Source organism: Festucalex cinctus, chromosome 9, assembly GCF_051991245.1.
Source record: "Festucalex cinctus isolate MCC-2025b chromosome 9, RoL_Fcin_1.0, whole genome shotgun sequence".
NCBI lineage: Eukaryota > Metazoa > Chordata > Actinopteri > Syngnathiformes > Syngnathidae > Festucalex > Festucalex cinctus.
In genome coordinates, this window is record NC_135419.1 from 4,812,848 (window position 1) to 4,838,927 (window position 26,080).

The 26,080-nt window shown below is 40.5% G+C and overlaps 1 protein-coding gene across 2 annotated transcripts in view; it reads right to left on the reverse strand.

Annotated features, from left to right (window-relative positions):
- lingo2 (leucine rich repeat and Ig domain containing 2) overlaps positions 1-26,080 on the reverse strand; it is a 205,413-nt gene that overhangs the window by 177,629 nt on the left and 1,704 nt on the right. Inside the window, exon 1 of one of the 2 annotated variants that reach the window (XM_077532698.1) lies at positions 7,190-7,683. The exons of the other annotated variant lie outside the window; for it this stretch is intronic. The gene's annotated coding sequence lies outside the window, so the exon portion shown is untranslated. Of the gene's footprint in view, positions 1-7,189; positions 7,684-26,080 lie in introns of those variants that run through there. 2 annotated transcript variants of the gene reach the window in all.

Genomic DNA, 26,080 nt, shown 5'->3' on the forward strand with positions numbered 1-26,080 from the left:
CCATAAATTAAAAGCACAATCCAAACCCACTTGAAACCCTAACCTAGCTAGAAGCCCTAACATTTTTTTAAGCATCACACTAGTTTGAAACCCTTCATTAAAATGCTTACCATCATTTAAAACTGTTCTTTAAAACCTTAACTCATCTTGAAACCCTAACCCATAATACTTTAATTAGAAATCCTCACCCTGGCTTGACACCCTAATTGTAAACCACAACAGACGCTGGAAAACACTTGTTTGAAGCACGCCCCATGTTGAAAACACAAAATACTAAAAAAAAAATAAAATAAAAAAAATACTACTAACCCCACCCAGCCTTTTTGAAACTGGCAATTTCAAACCCTATCACTGGTTTAAAACCTCATTTGAAACTCTACGTTGAAAAACTCACGCTTGCTTGCTTGAATCTGTGATCTGTTTTTGTCATCATTACCCGAACTAACCTTGGATTCAGAATCCCCATCCCATGTTTGAAACCCTAACCCATGTTTGAGTAGCTGCGAAGCATTTCTTGTCTTCATCAATTGCGCAAGTACGTCCGATCGTAGAGGAGTGGCAGCGAAGGTGACAGAACTTGCGAGTGAGAGCAAATCCAATGACGAGTCCGTTTTGTAGTCGAACGCCAAGGACAGCACCACGTCTTCATCGATAGTGAGTGCAGTTGGGCTCCAGTGATAGCTCAGACTCATGATGGCGAGTCACGGATCCAAAACGTCAATCAGATGCAAAATCAATGAGTCAGCCAGCCAACAGGAACGTTCGTTGCGAAACACTCGCTCGCGTCCTTGTTCTCTTTCTGCTACTTGAAAACAAACTTCTGTGTCAATCTGACGGTCCTTTCATTGCGTACATCCGCACAAAGACATGCAAAACCCTAATTTGAACCTTTAATTTTAAAGACTTACTTGAAACCCTAATACGGACTTGAAAAGCTAATCTGAAATGTTGACACAATCATTGTTTGACCCCCTACCTCAGGCTCAAAGCCCTAATTTTAAATGTTAACTAACTTGAAAACCAAAGAATTGTTTGACACCTAAACCTAGACGCGAAACCGTAATTTAAAATATAAATCTTAGATTGAAACCCTGGGTTGAAACCCTAATTTAAAAAAAACTGACCCTAGCCAATGTTTGAATCCCTCAACCAGGGTTGAAACCCTAATTTTTAATGTTAACCCTAAATTGAAATTTGGGTTCAAGTTAGGGTTGGAGCTTGAAACAAAGAGCTAGACTTTCAAATTGGGTCTCAAGTATGAGATAAGGTTTCACTTTTGAGTTTTATGGTCGTAGTTAGGGTTTCACGTATAAAATCAGGATTTCAAGACTGGATTCAGTTTTCAAACCAAGGTTAATATTTATTTCAAGTATTTCAAATTTGAGTTTCAAGCCAGGGTTTGGGTTGCAAGGCTTGGTTAGGGCTCATAGAATAGGGTTTCAAATTTAAAGGCTCATTGGTTTCAAAGGATTAAGGGTTTAAAGATGTGGTTTCAAGCATGAGTTAGTGTTTCAAATTAGGTTTTAAGATAGATTTAGGGTTACAAATTATGGGTTCAGAATTTCAAGTCAGGATCAGGGTTTAAAATTTTGGTTTAGTCCTATGTCCAGGTTTCAAGTTAGTGTCTCAAGCCTGGGTTTGGGTTTCCAACAATAGTTTCAAACAATAACAAAGGCATGTGATCTTACTAAAAACCTTCACCTTGTCTAGAATCCCTACTTTGAAACCACAAGCCTTGTTTAAAACCCTAACCCTGTCTTATTTTAAACAGTATTTCAAAAGTCTAACCCAGGTTTGAAATCCAAATTTGAAACACTAATTCATTTTTAAAATCTTGAAAACATAAATTGAACCCCTAATTTTAAGCCCTAACCTTATATGAAATTAAAAGCCTATGTTATGTGAAACCCTAACCCAGGCTTGAATCCCTAATTTTAAGCCACAACAACGGCCATTTTAACAGCCTTTTGTGTTCAGACTGCTGAGTCTGCATTACTCACTTGTTTGTTTTAATGGAGGTCAAAGTCACCGTAGAAGGCGTCTACTTTTAAACTACCTGAGGGGTTCTTTGTCTCCCCTCCCCACCTGGACCCCCTCTGTTATTTTAGCAGCAGCGTCACCCCCTCGACCTCCACTAATGCTTCTTTATACACACTCGCGCAAAGGAGACTTATGCCAAGGTGGCGCCGCGCTCGTCGCCCTCGGCGGAACCGCCCCGGCCGCCAGACCCGTGTCTCGGGGAGCCTGGCCTGGTGGCCCACGTGGCCCTTTTCGCTCCTCAGGGCAGACCCTCCAGCCCAACCGCCTAAAAGAGCACCTTGCTGCCAGTAGCACACGGATGCATGGTGGATACTTAATGACCAGTACAATGCAGGCCTCATCTAGTTCAATGCAGCACAATTCAAAGAGGAAGTACAAAATGTGAATGCTAAATAGAGCAATGTTTGGTGTGAATCAATGTAGAAATAGTCACATTTATGTCTACTATTTTTGCCTGTCAATATATTACATGCTTTTTTACAAACTAGGGGTGGGCGAGTACCAATACTAGTTATTAGTGTTGTTCCGATACCGATACTGGTATCGGCAGAGGTGCCGATACTGCATTAAAACAGTGATATCGGTATCGGTGACTACTCGCAAGTAACATGCCGATACCATTAATTCCAAAGCTAATATAGGATTTTGGATGCAGCATCTTGTATCTTGCTCGTGCATGACATTCACTGATATGTGACATGCTCACTGCATGCTAAGATATCCTATTGGCCCTTGAATGCTCTGAACCAATGGCAGGACAGTTTTTTCATGTTGAGGAAAAAAAAACAACGTAGGTATCGGTATGGTATCGGTATCGGCCGATACTGCAAAGCTGGGTATCGGAATCTGTGTCGGGTGCCAAAAAACGGGATCGGAACAACACTACTAGTTATCCAATACTGGTATCAGCCACTCTGTGGCGATTTTATGATCAGGAACTAGAAATTAGAATAAGAACAGAAAATTGCCATACAGTTCATGCAATTTTAAGGGAAATTATATATTGGCATATAGGTCTCAGTAGGTCTTTCTTTAAAATTATCTTTTTTTTTTTGTTGTTGTGGGGGCATTTTATGTATGAAAAGTACTAGTGATATGGGTACTTGGTATCAGTGACTACTCAAGAGCCCAGTACTTATACTGATATCTATCTGAAAATAAGTGGTATCAAAAATCCCTAGTTGCAACACAGGCTCTTCTTTCAACTATTTTATGCATTACAAAAAAATACCATTTTTTTTAGTACAATGAATTTACATGGTTAAAAAAAAGAAGAAGAAACTTGAACAACGATTTGACCACGTTGGTGACGGTGTTGCATTCAAGACTCCCTTGGAAATTTGATACCTCTCACTTGGAGCTGAACTTCAAAAATGGAACCTACACGAGCACTGTCTACTAGTTTAGCTTCGATGAAATTATGTGATCACCCAATTTCAATGGGTTAATAGATATTAACGGTCGCCTGATTCGATATTACCGATAAATTCAAATATATTGTCCATTGACACCATCATTGTTGCTTGATCTTGCACTTTCTCTGAAATTTCTCATTTTCACGAAGGCGGCACAAGACAAAAACTCATCATTGCTAATTGGTCTAAATCCAGCACGCAATCAAACCCACAACTGGTGCATTTCTATACGGCTAATACTAATGAAGAGCCCGTGATGAGTGAGCGAGCGCGTCTCATAAACGACACATCTGCCGGAGCATATTGCGGCGACGGTCTCATGGGGGCGGATTCCAAAGTGGCGGGACCGAGTGCAAATTTTGCCGCAACCGGTTCCAGCTGACCCGACGGAGCCAATTGCAATTAAACACGTCGCGGCCTCAAATACGGTAGAATGATTGGAATCAATGATGCTGAGATCATACGTTATAAGACTCCTGTCAAGGTTTCATGTGATACATTCTCGGTCCCAACTGTAGGCAAAGATCTTTGCGGAGACAAAAGAAACTTGAATTTGAAACCCAGTCTTTGTCTCTGTCATCATTGATTTTTTTTTTCTGTCTTCCCCATGTCCTTGGACGAGCTAAAAATACAGTGCTGTTCTTCTGACTGGAGGACTTGTTTTTGACATTGCCCTCCAAGTTGAATTGTACTGATATATAAATAGCGTGAGTTTAAAGTCACAAATGCTTGGCAGGTTGTCATTATGTTCAATTGCAATGGTCGTTAAATCAACTGATCAATGTTGAGCGAAAGCTCACAATGGATATTTAAATACAGTATATTTTGTGTGGATTATCTATTTGACAGAGTTAATGTGGGAATTTTTCATGCATTTATTCATTTTGATCTAAAATGTTATGAAAACAACAAAGCTAGAGACTTCCCTACTGTAAAATGTCACTTCGGATTATTAAAAAAAAATAAAAAAAATAAATAAAAAACTTGAACATTTCTGTTTTTGTACCCTTGACGCTTGGACTTGACCTTTTACGTACATGGGAAGGGTTTTAAGCGATACATTGTAGTCCTTTGGCGTACATTAATTTCGGACAGTTTTTCACGATCTTTAACCCCTCTGGCATCAAAATCATGACAGTTGATGCATCCCTCTCAAAAGAAAAAGAAATCAAATCTGAAAAAATAAAAATAAATGTGACTTGGGGGGGAAAAAAAAAAAAAAAAAATGTCTCCAGACTCTCTTTGGTACTATGCTTAAGAAATTTGAAAAATTTAAAAAACAATCAAATAAAAAAAAAAAAAAAAATGCGATTGAGGTATCACTGGTCCCCAGCAATCAGTCCGCAATCCAGTACACATTTTTTTTTTTTACATTTATTTATTTATTTTACAGCACAGCAAATCCATCCTGATCAAGAATATACACCAGCACATGCCCTCTGTCCCTGACAATTAATTTCAGATCAGGAATATAAATCAGCCCTAATATTAAAATAACCCTGGCACAGAAACAGGTCACCCTTATCCTGGGTGCTGCTCCAGACCAAAACCAAGACCAGAATTTTTGACACTTGAGCAGCAACATTTCACTCCAAAATGATTTTAGATGTCACGTGCCAGATGAAGCCCCATGATACAATAAGAATAACCAAATTTTCTTCCACTGAGAAACACATTTCACTTGAGAATGTCATTGTATCATGCACAGACTCAAGACATCCTATGTGTGGTTTAGTATCAGATTGTGACGGAATGAGGAAAAATATTGCAGATTTCATAACATGGTATTGCAAGTATAGCTCTATAATGTTTTATTTTGAAGTGTTTGGGTAAATAATTTTTTTCTTTTGAACAATAGAAGGGATGTTAGCCATGCTAGTTAGTCTTGTTAAATGCCTTGCTTGCAAATCTACAGTCGGCTAATGCTAACTCACAACTGGTGACATACATTCAATTACTGTATATAACAACGTTACTTTGGATTAATCCAAGAGTGATGGATGGCGCTGTCATAAATGTCATATTGTATTAAAAGTATTGCCGCCGATCGTAACCACCTTTTGAAAGCACGTTTTGCATAATCTTCCTCTTCAGGCCGCCATACTTGAAAAAATTTGAAAAGTCACCAGGCTCGCTAACTGCTCGCACGAACAATGAGTGCGGGAGGTGTTTGTGTAACTTTGCATGCACTAATGACTCAAAAACAAACAAAAACAGCTCATACTAATGACGGAAAGTTTTTTTGCGAATATTTCTAAACTCAGCCTATGCCTACTTGAGGGCCTTGAGATTTCATTCTATTCTTACTCCAGAAAGCCTCCATGTTCTTGAGGTGTCATTGTACTTTACGCAAATGAAAGATATTTTGTGCCAGATGCAGACATATTTACTTCACTGTAACATTCCTCGGTATGTAGTGTTCAAAATACCTTATGCAACCCCACAGACTGATTATAAAGCACTATTACACTTTTTAATCTCACGTCCCCATGGGGGTTCCCCACAATTTGGGACTCCCCTGGTGTCGGACTGTACCCTGAGGGACCCCTCCAACCACCTTTCACCAGGAACACAACAAGATTTAACGCGAGTAAACCACAAAATAAATCCTGTCGTATCCTAAAGCTGCCGTCAACAGCGGTGAATAACGCCCACGCCCCCGCCTATCCGTCCGTCTGTCCATCCGGTGAGTCAGTGGCTGCATAAACACACCCTACAGAAAAAAGAAAAAAAAAATGACAGGAAAAATGGGCGTCTTTTGTCTATGTGTGTTGGGGGATAAACATGAAAAATAAAAAAGAAGCTTCTTGAATAACACATTTTACGCAGAGATTACACACGGTTAACAGCTTGGGCAAACCTAATTTAAACGAGAGTCTTATCTCTGTAATGAAATACAAAAAAAAACAAAAACATGCCACCTCCTTTTAATCCCACCTTAACATTCAATAAAACATTAAAGGCAGTGGGTAGGGGGACAAGCTTCTCACCCACGCAGACACCAGTTACATTAAACTCGCCATCCACTCAAATACAGGCTGATATGTGGATTCAACGAATAGAACATTTGAGTGCATCCATGCAGTCGGGCTGCTTTGCAGTGGTCACTTGAGCCACCTATCGGCTTGTCATCAACTTCTCATCATCCACTGCACAGGGGAAATACTTCTCATATGCCTTTTTTTTTTGCGTGTGTGTACCTACGCACACAAAAGGGGACATTTAATTGTCACCAGGTAGGTTAGTATTCAGTCATTTTAAATATTTCAAAAGGGTGCAGCCACCACGACAGGATGCACATGAATATTTTAGCAGATTTTTTTTCCCTTCACCTGCCTGGTGCTGATGGAAACAGACATATGAAGCGTTTAACTTTTTCACAGGGTGAAAAACATCCGGAAAAAAAAAAAAAGAAGGGGGAGGCAGCAACAGCAGACGGATGAAATTGGAGACATGCAAGCAAGTCACAATGAGTCCTCTGTGACGGCGGGCTTTAACATGCACGGCATCTCGTTAGGGGGTGGCGGTGGATGGCAATTCCACGCGCTCAGGTGCAAACTGGCGCACAGTTATGCGTGCACAAGTATGCAGATAAGTCACAGCGGGGAGCGCGCATCGCATCGCATCGCACACACCCTCCCCCCTCCCAAAAAAAAGGAAGAGTGGGGCGCTAAGCAGACATTGGGGATGTCAGCATATTGCAACTTTGCGCAAATGATGCGTTCACGGCTTACCTCGCAGCGGCAGGAGGAAAAAAAAAACAAAATCCTCCTCCAAGTCTCTCTCAACCTGACTCAATCCGAATCCGATCCGAATGTACTTGGCGCGACGCACGCCTAATCCGTGTGAAAAGAAAGGCGGGAATGGGAGGATTGCGTCCGTCTATAATTCCTCCACCTCGATGGTGAACTTGAAGATCTCCAGGAGCGCTCCTCGTCCTCGTCTTCGCGGCTCCGGCCGGGCGGTGCACCCCTTTGGATAAAATAAGAAGAGAAAAAAAAAAAAACTGCACAGGGTGGTGGTGGTGAGCAGGAGTGGAAACTTTCAAGCAGCTGAAGCCCAGACAAGAGGAAGGGTCGGCAGACTATTCCTCTCGGTCGTGTGTCCTCCCGCCGTCTATCGATTTTGGCCGCTCGCGCGTCTCCTCCGCTCGGCGCCACCTGCTCCCCGGAACATCGTCTCATGCAGGATGGATGCTGAGACAGCAGCGGAATTGGGAGACTCGCTCTCTCTCTCTCTCTCTCTCTCTCTCTCCCTTCCTACCACTCTCGCTTTCTCTCTCCGTCCTCCCACACGCCTCCTCCTCCTCCTCCCTGCATCTTTCCTTCCCTCGCTCCTCCCCATCTTCATAATCATTCCCTCTCACTTCAGCACTTTCTCACGCATTCCCACTCAACCACGAGGCATGCTTCAAGCCAATTAGCGTCACATTGCGCCACATCAATGAGTAATTAAGAAAACAATATGAATTTATTCAAAACTTAATGCATTTTAATTGTGTTTTCAAAACACAAATCAAAAATATATATACAGGTTTGGGGGGGGAAGCACTGAACATTTTTTTTTTTAAATTGTAATCTGTGATTCCCCAGGTGGGATACTAAAACCTAACCTGGCAATAGCCAGATTGATATTGTGATTCACTCAAGGGAGTTCTTCACAATAACAATCTGGGAGTTCTCCAAGGTAGTCCCAGGAAAGGCGGGACATTCTGTACAAAACTTCGAGCTGATTGGACGATGAGGCATTGTGCACGTTTGTTTTGACCAATCACGGCCATGGATGAAAATGTCTTTGTTTTCGTTGAAGGAGGGAAAAAAGCATGAGCGGTGAATAATTCCTCAAGAACAGAATTAATTGCAGCATTGTGTCAAGGTGGAGGACTGGCGACTATTTTTTAAAAACAATGTCAATTTACAGCGTCAATCAACAAGCTTTGAAGTTGGCTAAACTGTTAAAGTGCTGTGCTGTGTCATGTACCGACCTCCAAAATACAATAAGGACTTTTTAAACGACTTTTCAAATCTTCTTGCCGAAATCATGCTAAAATATGATCATATCCTTGTCATGACCCGGCTCAAAAGCCATGTCAAAAAACAGGGGAAACCGCTTTTGCTAATTAATCAAACTAATTTATTACAAATAAGAATGTACAGTACATGTAAATGTACAGGTAATTATTAGGAAGAACTCCTGTCTCCTTTTGGATGAATACTTTGGATGAATACACGACTGTTTTGGTCGTGCCGGTATTGTTGTGTATGTATTTTAGGTGATATTTGGTATATAAAGTTGGAGGAACACTGCTTTAAATGATTATATTTGCATTTCTAATTCGACAGTTACATTTCCGGTAGATTATACTACAAATAAAATTTTCCTTACCCGTATACCCACTGGTGCGAAAATCATGGACAAACACGGATTACCGGTATCTGTAGTTTGACTGTCAGTTTTACTTGACTCTTGTTAGAGAAATCACAAATAATGTTTGCACTTTACAAAGCCACATTCAAAAAGCATATTAGTTGTACATCTTTGCCGTATCATCTCAGAGTAAAATAGCCAGCTCAAGTTTCCTTCTAAAGTGTGCTGCTTGTGGGCCCAACTAAACCTGGAAGCGAGAAGTTCTGAGAATTATTTCTATGAGGAAAAAAAAAAAAAAAAAAAAAAGGGCCCATATGACCCTAAAATGGTACACCGACTCTTTCATGTTGCTAAGGGAAACTGGCATGCCATCAAGCCAAATATTGGAGAGTATGACAACTACATTTCCACCAGCTCTTGCACTGCATCTCCAAGTAACACAGCATCTTGCGTGTAACCCCACTATTACACAGATAACTTGGATGACTCAATATGAATGTGAAAAACAATTAGATGTGATGTCTCAAGGAAAAACTCCCCCTCCCCTTTGCCTCCCACCCACCACGCTTGCATCCCATCCAAGCTACATTCATTTATTTACACAGAGGCCATTAACACTGCACACTATTTGTCATGCACGGAAGCCAAGTGACAACAAGACACGCTGTTTTCGCACACCTGCTGTGAATAAATGACATAGCTAAAGCCCCACAATTACTGTGTTACCAAACCCGGACCACACGCTACTAATCACGAGCAACGATCACTTCAGGGAGAAAAAAGGTCATTCAAGATTATTTTGGACAAAATATAGGGTCACATTTTATGGATTTTAAGACTATTGTTGAATTACTTTCAAAAGTAATGCAAGATTAAAGATTTTGGGTGATGGCCATAACACACAACAGATGGAAAAAAAAAATCGCCACAAGCACAAAAAATGCACAACACACATCCAACCCAACAACAATGCACCACAAAATACACACAACAATTTAAAAACACTAGAGCACAACCACACACTGTGAATGTGGACAACTTTTCGTTCCTGTGCACAGAAAACATTCACCGCTGAAATCTTTTTCGGTTCCATGTGAGCACTCGGCTACAGCTTGTGTAGCAGGCTGGCTAAAGCTCGACGGCCGAGGCGCCAGCACGCAGCTGCCTGCATCTCATTGTCGAGCGAGTGCAGCTTCCAACCAACTGGTCGAGTCGGTCCTTCCCAACAATGCCAACCACCTTGTCTTGTTGCTACATCACGCCAACTGCTCTGGAAACTTCAGGAAAGCTAACAATGTAATAAAATTCAGCGATCACTAATAGTTAAGGTATAAATGGCACAAATGTACCGCATTTGACGAATGTTTGGAATCTAAGATAAAGTATGCGAGTTTGAGTTTTTAAGGAATTTCATACTAACCCAATTCAGTGGTGGACTATCAATACGAACTGTACAATCACTGACAGACTCCCATTTCGCTGGTGGACTGACAACTGATAACCTTGCTCTCGCAAGATGAATTCCTGTGACATTTGTGAGTTCACAAACTCTGGAGAATAAGTCTGCCGTACCGCCGTTCCCGAACCACCAATCACAGAGGGACATTGTGTTTGGGGGCGGGATATGCAGCTGTGACGAAACCAGGAAGCCAACGCCAGAGCTAACAAACAAACCCAACATGGACGAATGGACGCTGCAATTAATTCTGTTCTCGCAGAATGACTCACCGTTTCCTTGTTGAATGTTGAACAGCGAGAGGCGCTTCGTGCATTTCTAGCTGGTAAGATGTTCATGCTTTTCCGCAACATTGTGTAAAGACTATATGCATGTGGGATGAGCAACACTATAAAATCATTGTCAGTTTACACTGTTTGTCTCTGCATCCACAAATACAAGTTACTCTATAAACTCTAAACTCTGTAATGCAAAACCAAAGCCATAAATTAACGACACCCATAAATGTCGCCATCTTTTCTGGGCCAGAGCTCATCTGAGACGGACTGATGCAAAGTGGAAAAGTGGTCTGTGGTCTGATGAGTCCACATTTCAACTGCTATTTTCTTTATCAACAACAAATTAGTATCAGGAACGTCCGAACTCATACTTGTATCTTTTCTAGGATCAGAAGAGGCACAGTTTTGCTACCAAACAGTTAAAGGACTCAAAAGAAGTGTCCAATCCTCTTGACGAGCCCTAAACGTTCAATGACAGATATTCTTAGCTACAGCGATCTAAGAACAGTTAAAATGGCAATGACAAAAATTACACCTGGGAACAAATCACTGCCTCTGATCCTAATTGAGGCTTTTGCACAGTTGCTGTGGTATGCGTCGAGCGTTTTCCAACCCAAAACACAGACAACAAAAAAGAAAGAAAAAAACCGGCACCGATTCCTTCTGCCAGATCTGCCCGCGTCAAAGCATTCGAGCGCAGAGGCTAATCACACAGCGGCATTCAGCTGCCAGTCATCAAGTCAACGGGCCCGGCTGGCTCCATGTCATCGGCAGCATGGTGCCGCCGTCGCGCAACAGCTTGCCCACTTCCACACGCTCATCAGTGCGGTGCTCACTTTAATGGAGATTTCATGAATATGAATGCATGACTTGCACAATACTCTCTTGGGCCTGTATTATTTATTTATTTTTGTCGCTATGTGTTTATTGCTTTTGACTCTGTCGTGTTTTTTTTTTTTTTTTTTTTTTTTTAAGCATTGTATTCATTTATTGGACATCGGTGGCAAGATCAACAGCAAAGGGTGAAGAAAACAGTAATAAACATGCTCACATAGTGTCACAGAAATCTTTCTGCACTGCACTGCCTAAATGGGCTGTTGTAGTAATTGGACAGGAACAGGACATAGCAAACAACAATGGGTGAACAAAACAATTTTGGCAACTAGCTAATAAGCAACAACATGTATAGAGTTATTAAAAAGAAAATCGAAATAGGCTGTTATTGACATTGAAAGTAAAGAGGACAAAGTAAACAGCAAAGGCTGAACTAAATATAGAATAAGTAACAACACAGTTCAATGTAATATTGGCACTGAGTACTTGAAGGAATCCTGGCCTCATATGTCTATTGTTATTATTACTCGGGGAGCGGTGACGGGTGAAGGAAGACGCTGCGGTGCTGACCCACAGCTAGATGTACAAAGAGCCGATCGTCACAGCTCATCGGCCGCGAGGAAGTGTTACTACAATGTCCTTGTTTGTACTGGAAGGCGTCCAACGGTGCTTGGCATTTGTTTTGTTTTGTTTTTTTCAGTTGATTTAAGACCATGCTATTCATCAAATGGACTGAATGGTCATCAGACATCAATTTATACAGACCGTTTAAGCAGCAATAAGCATCAAGGTTGTTTTGATGCTAAACACATCCTTACTTGTTATCTTGTTGTCAAAAAAAATGTTATGTACACCCTAGGTTGGTGGGGTTAAATGGAACAGTCCTTAAATGGTTCAGGTCATATTTGGAGGAAAGGAGATACTTTGTGACCATTGGAAAATTTGAATCTGATCGAAAGGCCATGACATGTGGGGTCCCTCAAGGGTCAGTCCTTGGACCCCTGTTGTTCAGTCTGTATATGTTATCTTTGGGTCAAATGCTTCAGAACGCCGATGCAGCTATTGGAAGCTGGCCGTGCCATTTGCGTCAATCCGCAATATCACATAAATAAATATACAGCTAGAAAGCTCAGATTGTGTTTTCTGAACGGCAAGTGGCGACCGCAGTGGATATTAGGACTCCGCTTCCCATGATTCTTTGATGCAAAAGCAGGAAGTAGTTCTAGTGTCGGTCAAAGCCTGCTACCGGCTAGATCAGGGCTGGTCAAAGTCCAAACACGGTCCTCGGGGGCCAAAGTCCTGCAGGTTTTGGATGTTTCCCTTCTCCAACACAGCTGATATATGGTCAGCTCATCAGCAAGCTCTGCATAAGCCTGATAGCAATCCTGCTGATTGGAATCAGCTTGTGTTGGAAGAGGGAACCCTCCAAAACCTGCAGGACTTCGGCCCTCGAGGATCGTGTTTGCCTGCCCCTGGGCTAGATGCAGATGTGAATGAGAACGCAAATGTGAATAGCTGATCTTTAAAATGATTTATCATATGAATCGCTATGACAACAATGTGACTGACATACACATGGTAATTAAACCCAAAAATGGGACGCTGGGACCAAACCTGCATAATAACGGGACAAAACAATGGAGTTGGCTAAATCCTCCAGGACACAGGACTCAATTAAGGCTCCAAAACGGGACTCTCCCGGCCAAAACAAGATGTCTGATCACCTAACTTCACCCTCTGTTAGCTTTGTCGCGTTTATTACTGATGTGTACAGCAGCAACTAAAAGAAGTAAGATTCCTATGACATTACACATATACAGTAGTCGCTTGTTATCAAAGACTTTTGTTTACCCATTGCTGTTAGCTTTGTTGTGCTCATTTTCAGTTTCTACAGCAGCCCTTTAAGGCAGTTAAAAGCAGTGACATTCTTGTGATACTATAGGTGCGATTACTTATTGCTGTCACTTGTTATACTTGTTACTTATTGTTGTTGTCATCAAAGACTGGTTTGCTCACACCGTTAGCTTAAATTGTTGTGCCGTGTCCTAGTTAGTTTCAACAGCACATTTAAGTGGCTAAAAGAAGTAAGATTCCTATGACACTATATCACTTATCTTTTATCAGAATTGCTGTTAGCTTTGTCCGGTTTAATTCCAGTTTTTACAGCAACCTCTTGAGGCAGTTACTGATATTTTTGCTGCCCATCATTTGCTATCAAAGACAGTTTTGTTGACCCTGTGTTAGATTTATCCTATTTACTTTCAGTTGATACAGCAGCCCATTTGAGATTGGGTGACCAAACGTCCTCTTTTAACCCTTTTAACCCCCAATCACACCACCCACCCCACCCGCCCTATTCATTTGTGAAGTAAAACTTCAAGAGTAAAGTTTGAACATCATTTATGTATCTCGAGGTCGGACCGAGCGTTCTCTTTTTTTGGAAATCAAAATACCGTCGCCCTAATTTAAGCAGTTAAAACGCAGTAAGATTACTCTCTAACACTATAGTTATCATATTTGCTCATCTTCTAGATTATCTTACCTCAAAGACGGTCTTGTTCGCAAGCATTTAATGCATCAAATTGCACAAAGCCCGTGATCAATCACAAAAAAAAAAAAAAATGCCGTTTCTTCTTGTCAATAAGAGCCAAGTCTCTTTTGCATTCATACGCTCACTATCAACTCACACAAGCCCACACAATTGAATTGTTTACTTCGAAAGGTCGCAGCACTGTGCGAGTCAAACACAAAGATACTTCCAGCCCCCTGGAGGTAATTGAAATGACGCATCGCCGCCTCCATCGATCAACAGCTCAATTGACATCCTTTCACGTTAAGGGAGAACTAATTAAAAGGATGCAGCTCATTACGCCTCATTAAAATAAAGATCAGGATGACACCCAACACATTCTCAATGTTAACCCAGAGGCAGAGAGGACAAATTTGGGCTCCAGGAGGAAATTGGGTTTCTTTAACAAATTCCAACGGCAGTTTAAAAAGAAGTAGGCTCTCTTTAAGATAAGCCCAAGCTCCAGAGTGGTACTTTCTGCCCATGTTTTTCACCAAAAATGTGGAGGATTATTATTTGTAACTTAAGAAAAATTATGCAAATGCGCTAAGTCTACAGTCAGAGTGTGGCAATCATGTTTGGCAGCATAAGCAAACGCTGTAAATCTGCGCTTCAGGCAGTTTCTAGCTTTCCCTTTTCCTAGTTTGATTGGCTCGTGGTGCTTAATTAACTCCAAATTAACTCTGTTGATGTGATCAATTGCAAAAGGTTACTACAAAGCATTGGTACAAAAAAACACAAAAAAAACACATTTGATATGCAGTCATAAGTACTCATATGTTTAGACGTTCAATTTCCACAGCAGCGCATTTAGGAAGCTCAAGCCACAAAGATCCTGTGACACTATAAACATTGTCATTTATTACTGTGATACGTTGCACATCATTACCTGTTATTATCTGGTGATCAAAGCCTATTTTTACTATCTTCTGATAAAAGATCATGTAAAAGTTGTCTTTACTCATCGCTGTTGGCTTTTTGCCCTGTTCAATTGCAGTTTCTACAGGAACCCATTTCACCTGTATTCAGTGTATAGGAATTTAAAGTTGCTTTTTAAAGGGGAAGTCAATCCCCCCCCCCAAAAAAAATAAATATTGACTATAATATGTTATATGTGACCTCACGAGTCTAATCATGACATTCTGATTAATATTACATTTGTGGAATATTAGTTATGAAGAAAAATCCAACCGTTTTTATCCATCTCAGGGGGTAGCCAACCAATCACAGCTCACCTGTTTTCTGAAGCTGAGCTGTGATTGGTTATTACCTGAGACCTGAGCAACATTGGTGTCATCTTGAGATGGACAAAAACGTCTGGATTTTGCTTAGACTAAGAGGTCACTTATAACATTATTGTCAAGAAATGGTTAATGTTGACTTCCACTTTAACATTCTCAACAGTTGAAAGAGTGTGGAGAAAAAAATAATAATATCAAAATGTAACAATAAAACATCCACATCAAAGCTAGCAAAAGGTGAGTTGACTCATATTTTGTGCAACTTTTAATGTGGATTTTTCCGAAAATGTTTGTCAAATTGTGAATTTTACCTCCTGACTTACATTTGACTTCTAAACTGTATATCAAGGAACCTTATCTCATTTGCTCCCAATAACGTGTAAATACATGTTTTTTGTTTAGTGTCCCAAAGACGTATTTATATGTTTTTTTGTTTGTTTGTTTTTTTATCCTAGAGCATACAGAAGGCTTTGATGCAGCCTCTTAACTGCAAAGAACGGTTGCAGAAATGGTAGTTATAACACAAACAGCCAGCAGGTGGCAGCAGAGCAAAGGAGATCAACCACAGCCATGTAGAAAAAAGGCTAAGTTACTTACAATTTTGAATAGATTTGTGAAAACTGATTAAACTTAGCTCTCTTCTAATGCTAATTGCTGCAAAACGGAAACAAATAGAAACATACTTTTTTTTTTCCTGATGAAAGAAGAGACTTTAATTATTCTTTCTTTTGATAGGTGCCATGCTTTTATAGCAATAGAACACAATATTCTGTGGGCCTTGCAAAATCATTCAAAATCCAGTAAAACAGCCGGGAGCGAACGGGATTGTTTCTGTGAAAATGGCTGGGAGTGAAAGAGTTAATTAACATAAAACATTGTAATTCAATTATCTGTTGAACAAATATAAGATTTCTCAATCCGGACTACAAAGGAAAGCACAACGTATTGGCAATAATCACATACAGAAGAAGGGGCGGGCTCACAACATATTTCGGAAAGCTACAAATATGGCGCATTACCGTGAGAATGCCACGCAAATACAAGCATGTAGATTATTCAAACCCTGACCTAGAGGAGCATTTGCGTCCTAGGGGCCTCCTGGCAAGAGCAAAATGCCACATATCTTTTCTGTCTCCCTAATACGAGTCCCCCAAACACTCATTAGGATGATCCGGCGTAAGGGCCTTCCAAAAACATTACCAAATAAAATAAAAAGAGGTTTTAGGATGCGTCTAACAGCGTTGGCCCCCGTGGCAAGGTCCCGCGTTCTTACCGAGCCATCCGTCCGGCGTCCCTGTGTGGACATTGTCACTACACATGGACGTCATCCGTTACCCCCCTCCTTGGCTCCCGGCAGAGGACGTCTCTTATTTGCAAAGTAAATATAAGTCCTTTCGGGGGCACTCGCATTCATACCCAATCCCATCATTCTTCTCGGGCTCAGCGCACCATTTGTTGTGCCGCTTCTTGGACGCAAAAGGCGGAAACTGAAGAGCTCAACATTCATTGTAAACACTGACAAAAGATACACTACACAAGTTAAAGAGTGCAAGCAGGCAGGGAGGACCTCACATGATTAGTAGAAAAGTAGAAACCAATGAAGAGAAGCAACGTTTGGATAATGTGACCTTGAATTTTGTGTTTCAGGGCAAATGACCAAACTCCATACCTGCACACACACTACAATTTTTTTTGCATCTTCCGTGTGTCTAGTGTATATGGTTCCAAATTGGTAGAAATTGGACAAAATCTCTATAGACCAATTTTGTCTTTGAATGACCCTTGAAAATGTCTAAAAGCTATTTTAATAATTTTAAAAACCATATTTGAGGCATCTGGATGTTGCCGGGAGGCCCGTAACGAGTATTTCGGTTCTGCACGGACACTTTTCATTATGTTGGACTACAAAGTGATTTTCAGGAACAGTACACGAAGTGATTCGAGTTTATTCAGGGCTAATGCTAATCGCGATTGTTAATCGTTTAGCATAGGCAAATTTTGTTGCCGTTTGTGTACTATGTGTGCAAAAGATAAGGAACAATGCGTATTCGTATCCACTAAATTCAACGCAGGTTCTAACTTAGTGGACTTAAAAAAAAAATTGGAAAAAAAAACTTTTTTTTTTTAATTTTTTTTTTTTTGGGGGGGGGATCTTAATAGCCGACTCGATTTTTAAAGAAGTCGTGGTGACAACACTAATCCATGTGCACGACTTGTGTAAATAAAATAGAGGATCAGATAACAGTTAATTATCCATGTATTAATTTTCAATTTTAAACCAGAAATGGGAGACAGCTTGTTCCTCTTTGGCCTCTTTGGCCCATATAAAAATGACACTTTGAATCAAAATAGTAGACTTTATGTGTAATCCTTGATTTTTTTTGTGGGTCTCCTCGTGATAGCCATTGCTATCACATTTCATGTTCCAAAGGAAAACTGGCTTCACGAGCCGAATCTTCCCGTGGGCGCTACACAGTCAATTTTCTCCTCATTTTCTTCTAAAAGAATCTCGATAAGCAGAGTTGTAAACGACTACGTTATAGCCTACAAGGGACTCTTAGACGTTCATGATACAACACATGTACCAATAAGCCCAAAATTATACCGTGGGTTATATTTTGAGTTCAGGTGAAATTTGAATTTGCTGAAAGTGGCATTTTGCACCCACTATTCCACACAACCCCGAGGACTGTAGTGGAACAAAAGTACAGTTGTCACTCTTGAAACTGTGCGATTTCCAAGTCATCCTGATCGTTCAGTCAACACAACCTTCCCTCGACCCCCTGAATTAACCACCTGGCTGGCGGTGTTTGGATGCGACCCGGCCCCATCCTGGCTTTTTCTATAATAATCTATAATTATCTCTCAAAACCTTGAAGTAGCTTCTCTTGCTCTTGCTTGTGCAAAGATGCCGCCTGAAGAGCCCTGCTCGGCTGTCAGCAATCGCCGAATAAATGCTGCGTGTTGACTCGGCGGGTGGGTGCTTTGGTGCCCAGATTACATTTCCCCGATTAGAGTCCATCCTCAGAGATAATAAAAAGAACATAATGCAGCAGCCATTAGGAATTTTGCATATAAAAATACTGTGAATGGACATCCGGGCTCACTTTTTATCGCGCTCTATGGGCACGTCGGGTATCAATATTGCAAACTAGCGGTGTAACTGTACACCAAAAATAACAGTCTTGTTCATTCTTCCGTTTTAAGGTTACAGTTCGGTTCACTTTGGGTACAGAAAAATGACAAAATACAAAACTGATTTTCTTTTGTTTAAACAAATGACAAATTTAAAACAAAAGAAAAACAACTACAAATAGTATAAAATAGCAAATGAACACATAGATGTGCAACAGTCACACTTTGATCTGTCTGAACAAAACATTTAATAATATACAATTGTTTAAACCTAAATAATATTATTGTTATTATTTATTTATTTATTTAATGTAGTAATGTGTAGCATTGGCAGCTTCTCTTCTTTTTGGGGACAACGCTGACAAGTCCAACTGTGACAGTTTGAACAGTATAAACTAAATATTTCATAATATACAATACCTTAAATTTTCTTCCGAGAAAAGCATAACATTATAGTCTTTTTTTTTTTTTTGAAGAAAATGATTCACACAGTCATGTAACAGCAACAGTACAAACACTCTGAACTATGTATTCAATTCTATAGAGAGCATGTGAAGTATTTTCTTTGTATGAACGCGCAACATCAATCTTCTTTTTAGGAAATTAACAATGGATGCAAACGCAACAGTATGAATAGTGTTAAGTATTACACTATATATATTAGAAAAAAAAAAAAAAAACTCTTGTTATATTTGTTCCTGTCTGGAACAGCCATCTTGGGTCGCTCTCCATTCTAAATCATTAGGATGATTTTCTGACTAGGAGAAAATCACTTCAGAAAAACTTTCAAAAATAACACCTGGTGAGTGCCAACAGCTGAGTCATATTCTTCAAGGCCAATGCTAGAAATCTTTAGGGTTATTCCTCAGAATATTTGTGACTTTATTGATCCTATAGGAATTAGAGTGTAGTCTGAGGAAATTTACTAAATAGGATCAATAACTTAAAAAAAAAAAAAATCAGATGAATCAACATGTCTGGACAGTCGCATTTCATTTGGGTTACAGCCTCCAAAAACATCAGGCTGTTGCAATGACTTAAAGCTGCTCAAGATCAGAGTCATGCTCGGAAGGCTGGGTTGTAATATACTGCATAAATTGATGCTGGGAGGGCCTAATGGATAAATAAAACAGACCGACTCGTGTGTGTTTGAAGAGCGTCACAGGAAATGAAAAGCAAACGGAAAGAGGGAAAAAACAATTTGAATGAGGACAAATCCCTTTGACAGCGGCTCTGATTTTATCTTTGATGACAAAACGTTTTGTCATATTGTGTCCGCCTTTTGTGTTTGAGGTTCTTCGAGGAGGGACAGCTGGCCTGACCAGTGACCCCAGCACAAATGGAAAGATCTCAAACAGCAGAAATGGAAAGATCTCAAACAGAAATAAGGACAGCGATTACTCTGAATACATCAGAGCAGCAGCCGTCTATTAATTAATAATAAAGCTGAAAGCGGTGATGACGGGTCCTTTTTCATGACAAATCCTAGAATGCATCAAATTTTTTTGGCATGCTCCACCCACATTAGCATAGGCAAAATTTAGCATCCATCTAATTTGCCTGCTTCTCACTGGGGCTCATTTGAGCAAATTTCCTTGTCAAGTTCTCCAAATTTGCCTGAAATGGCTTCTTCAAATCAAAATGTCTGACTTCCTGATTATTTCAGGTCATTGTTTCGTGAGACTTTTTTGTGTATCCTGTAATCACAGACATGTCTATCCAAAATGTCGATCTGTACCAACTGGTGATGGGGCAAATTGATTACAACTTTTCAGGAAGTGCAAAATGAATTTTGGGGGTGTTGTGTTTGGCACACCTTAAAAGAATAAAAAATAAAAAAAAATAAAAAATCACCGTGTGTTCAATAAATGGTGAGCTTTTTTTTCTTTTTTGTTTCAGCTTGTGGAGCTGAAATTTGTTTGGAGTTTACGACGGGTCAAACTTCGCATCGTCTTGCTTCTCCCCACACACAACAGCAACAAAATAAACTCTTACAATGCCAATTACATTAGCATACATGGTTCCAATTGGGTAGCAATCTTTGACGAACCAATGGAAATAACCCCAAAGTGATCCTAAAATGGCCAATCCAATCAAAATGGCTGACTTTTTTTTGGGACATGGTTTCTTTTACTTGTTTTGGATGATAACTAATGATCAACATGCCTACCAAATTTCATGATAACAAGTAGGTGCCGGATCCCTAGAAGCTGAATTCTCGATATTATAGAGCACCCTTGAGGTTTATTCTAGCCTTGCAAAGCCAAGTTGAGTTTTATGTTTTAAGGTGAGTCAACAAACTTCATGAAAACTACAAATTCACATTCTCTTGCCTTGACAATCTGTCTAATTAGTATTAGCATATGGCTTCTTGAAACATTTCTGTGGGTCTGCTCGTCTACTGAACTTTTCAAAACATTGCAGCGAGGCACGACTCGGCACGCTTGACTTCTGGTCTACTGCTGTGGAGCCTGGTTGAGTCTTGTGTTTAATGGTGAGTAATTAAACATTTCTGTGATCTGAATGTATTAAAAACCTACATGAGCTAGCGTTGCTCCTCTCTCTAGTATATGTGGCTCAAATATGGTACCAATCCGACAAAATCCCTCGGACTGGTTCATCTTTGAAGGACCACTGTAAACAAACCTAAAATCTCTTAAGTGGCAGACTTCATCCGTCTTTTCAAACATGGCTTTAGGAGACTTTTTTTTTTGTGTGCGTCTCCTCAAGATAAGCATACGCACCAAATATCATGATACAAAGTAAAGCTGGATTCGGGGGCTGAATTTTCAAATAGGAGAATAGATAAAATGCCCTAAAAAAGGCAGCTTCCAACCAAAATGGCAGACTTCCTGGGTCTATTCAGAAATGGTATCATGAGGCTTTTTTTGTGTGTGCACTCATGAGTGACAAGCCTATCAAATTACATATTAGCAATTAAAACTGGCAACAGGGGCAGATTATTTTTTTTTAAGTTGTTGAGAATGGTTTAAATACCCCTAAAATGGCCTTTTCAAACCAAAATGGCCACCTTGTTATCTCATGCCTTCTTAGATATTGCATCTATTCACGATGGGATTACATTTTATAGGCATATCTTAGTGAACCTGAGATCGGGGGATGGATTTTAAGTGGAAGAAAATGGATGGATGGATGGATGGATGGATGGATGGACGGACGGATGGATGGATGGATGGACGGACGGATGGATACAGACTAGAGCCAAATTTAGTGAGCCTAATGAAGACTTCAAAATGTCATTTTGTCTGGTCAAATGTGTCTAAAATTAAGGCCGGAAAACAGTACTATCGTTGCTTTGCATTTCAAAGCACACACAAATGACAGTTGACACATTCAGTGTGAAAGTAAAAGCGGCAACAGGTGGATCACATCGCGTGGGACGAAAACCACTCGGCATAAGTTATGAGCGCAATTACCGGAGCTAAAGTGGCATGAGAAAAAAAAACAAAAAAAAAACTGTCTATTACTCATCGGCTTTATTTATGCCGAGCACCTAAGTGGAAGAGTTGGCCGCTGTTTGCGCATCCAAGCGTAGGATCGCCTGCTAAAAACAAGCGCCTGGTGGTCAGTATTTTTCACACGGGCTCAGGGCTGATCAATTTCATGGTGCCGACAACCTGTCGTCATGTCCGGTCATTGGTGGGAATAACGTGATAAACGACGTGAGTAGATGTGAGGCGGCGTGTGTTTTATTAATATGCTTGCTGGGATATTAGTGTTGTTGAACTTCTAAAATGTTGAACCCCCAAACCCATTTTTTTCCCCAAAGGAAATTATGGAAATTGCATTCATCTTTTTTGTGGGTCAAACTGTCCGACATCATAAAAGCTTTATTAAACTCAAATCGAAATTTATTGCCATTTGACCAGAAGCATATCAGTTATGCAGGCAACATGAAATTGCGTTTCTATGGGGCCACATAAGTGCAAGCTCACCCTTCCATTAAAAAAAAAAAAAAAAAACAACAGCATAGATACAACTCAGGACTTTTCTTAGATGGGTGACAGCAGTGTTTAATCATGTATATACATATGTGAAAATATGTTTCCATGAAGAAATTCGATTCCAGTAATTCTCTAAAACAAGTGTCAAGTTTCAAAGTAGGGTTTCAAGCCAGGACTAGAGCTTTAACAGGTTTAATGTTTCAGACTATTTACCAGGGCAGGGATAGGGTTACAAGTTAGGATTATGATTTTAAAGAGGCTAACGCGCAATTTACACTGCCTGCGGAACGGGCGTGGTGCATTTTCCGTACGGACGCCACAAGGATAGAACGCATTCGAGTCTACGTGCCAATTCACACCAGATGCGGTGCGGTGCGGAACGGATGCGGCAATGCGGATGGTTTCCGCAAGCATTCTATTTTTTCCAGATGCCGCATGCGGATTTTCATGCTGAAGAAATTACACAAGCCGGACAGAAAGTCGGGCGTCTCGCATCAAGGTAAATCCGGTGTATTTCCAAAATAAAACCGTTTGCGAACTCATTTTTTTTTGGGGAGGGAAGCTAGCTAACCACAGAGCATGACATGAGTCGGACATTTAAAACAAAAACAACAGAAAAAACAGCTCAGAATAAATTAAACATGACGAAATAACACTATTTAAAAACAAAACGTACTTCCCCATGGTAGAAGTCCCAGAAATAATGTCCAAAAAGCATATCGGTGTGACAACAGGCAAGTGTGGCTATTGTTTACAAATAGGACTATACACGGTTGTTATTGGGTGAGCAAAACTCTCCAGCGTGAACCCCCGTGATCTTGTGGTCTGGCAGGTGCAGATTTCCGGACACGCAACGTACGCGGTGTGAATTGCAGTCCTTGCGGAAGCCGTACCGTAAACGCACGGCGTCCTTTCCGCAATCAGTGTGAAGTGGGCGAAAGAGTGTCAGATAAATGTTGCTAGCCAATGTTACCAATTCAGGGTGCAAAACTGGTTTGGGTTCGTAGCCTGGATTAACGTTTCAGAGATAGGGAAGTAAAGACAAGAAGATGAAGAGGAGTCTGTCAACACTTGAAAGCATTCTAGTAACATCTGGTGTAAACACTCTTAATGACAACAAAAAAAAGACAAACTAATGATCTAAAGAACACCTATTCCTTAGTTTCGCACTACACCCTAATCACAACCAATTTCATTCAGAGGCACATTTGATTCTGCTTTAATAACGGTGGCCCCGTCGAGTTGAAGAGGAGCTTGATAATAAAGGTGTCAGTGTTCGTTTTGAAGACAAAACGTCTCTCTCTGCTCTGGTGAAGCACAGAAATTGCATTTGAATCAGATTCACCTTCAGCCTTGATTCCATCTTTCATGCGCGCCGAGCTGCGCCAATTAGACAAAGACCGCTTTTATTTGAACGGCAGGCCCAAAGACGTTAAGTTGAGCCCAGTTCAGAATTCATTTGCGGGATGAACACGTTATGCGTTTTCCCAACCAGCTAACACATTCACTGTAGCATAACGACTCCCTGTGTTAGCTTTAACAGTACTTGATACAGTCGAGTTAGCTGTATCAATAGCTGTATTTACTTAGCGTGAACAGCATAACCGATAGTTTTTGTAGCACCAAGTCTTGAGACGGTAATAGTCACTGTAGCATTAGCGACAAACATACGAGCAATACTAGCTGTGAGAGCTACAACTAACATTAGCAGGAGCTGTTACCTTTACTGTAGTGTTAGCCCAGTAGAATCGAAGCAAACGCTCCAATAATATTTAGCATTTATTAGCATTTGTGGCATGAAACACTGGCTTTAGTATTCACTGAAGCAGCTCACCCCATCCCGACCACCATCCGTTAACGGTAGTTTGCAAACTGAAATAATGCATTACTGCCACCTAATTAAATGATTACTGCTGGGGCTTACAGTTATAAATGAATGTATTCATTCTCAAAAGAAAATGACTTCTTTTTTTTTCTCAGTTATCTTAACACTTATATTTGACACTTCATTCCAATTCATGAAGTAGTTCCAAATTTCCCACCTAAATATTTACTAATAAAAATATACTTTTAAGTAAATATTTACAACCTAAAAATATAAGTACTCACCTCCGCCATTTTAATATCAGCACGAAATGCATCTTGGGATATTTTTCCAGCCGTCCTCACAAGTAACAAACCAGCAGACGAGAACAGCATCCGGCGATTCCCTACGTTCACGAGTGCGTACTTCCAAATGAAACATGACTTGCCTCATCTGATGACATTTCACCAACTGGACAAGAACGCCAGTTGACAAACAGCAAGTGTGACGGAATATGAAACAAAAACAGTCACACATGGGTGGCTGAGCAGACTCGGATGCCGATTGGCTGACATGAAAGGGACGAGCCGAGGAGACCGAGATGAGATTGACAGGTAATCAGATAAGAGAAAGTCTCCTGAAATGGAGAGCGGGGCCTATACAGTCTGGGCAAAGGAAGTTGCTCTAACTAATGAACCGCCAGCATCAGTGCAACAATGAGTGTGTGCATGCGTATGTGTACTTTGCCACACAGCAGGAGTCACTGTAGAAGACTTCATTAAAAAGAACACATCCTGTCCTCCCACCCCATACGCCATTGTCAGCGCAGTGGGGGGGGCTAGGATAGTCAAAACAGCGCCTCAGCTAATGGAATTAGAGCCACCATCAAGAATATGCAGTCTATCCATTTCCCTCCTCGTTACTCAAGCCCAGCTGAACAAATTGAACCCTTGCCTCCCTGTGTACATTGAGCCCAGTTGGCTATGAAGGGGACATATCTTCTTCTTTTTTTTTTTCTACAATCAAAAACTCATTTTACATCATTACACTTAAAATGGTTTAACATGAGATTATTTCATGCATGTATGTGTTTGTAGCTGCTTTGCAACCCGTAAAAATAACAATTACTACTTTCCTATTAGCCATTTTATTATGTTTTTGACTCAGTGATGCAAGGGTACTCTCATAACGTGATGTGTAACGTGATTGGTGGGCAACCAGTTGAGGGTGTAACCCGCCTACTGCCCCGAACACAGTTGGCCTCCAGCATGCCCGCAAACCCTCATGAGGAATAAGCGGTTCAGATAATGGAAGGATGGGTATACACACACTACTGTTCACAAGTTTGGGCTCATTTAAAATTGTCCTTAACTCTTTTACTGCCACGTTATCAAAAAAAAAAAAAAAAAAAAAAAAAACTTTCATATGACAAAGGCTTTGATCATTCACGTCATCCTTGAAAACGTTTCATTGTAATTCCATACACCGGCAGGCCATTGAAAAGAGATGCAATGCTGCCATCTGCTGGACATAGTGAGTAATTTTGATTCCACAACCCATTGACCAGGCAGCGCTGCACTTAGACATTGCACTGCCCATTGATTAAAAAACAAAACAAAACATTGTTTACCTCATTTAACGTTTACGTCGACATATATCGCGATTTTACTAATCGTTATTAAACATTTTTGGCGGTCAAAGAGATACTTGACTCATTGAGCCATTTTCAGCAGTAAAAAGTAAATATTTTGCCCTGAAGATGACATCACCTGTGCTGAGGAAGTAGGTAACAACCAATCATGGCGCACCTCCCTTTTGATAGCTCCTCTGGGAAAGATTATTTCCAAAGGGATGCCAACTGGTTTAATAACGAGGCGATACTCCTTGTGGTTGTAGCATCGGAGACAAACGTTGAAAGTCCAATAGCGATGAAATTTTCCACTCGACACAATATCATGATAAAAATGCTGTAAATG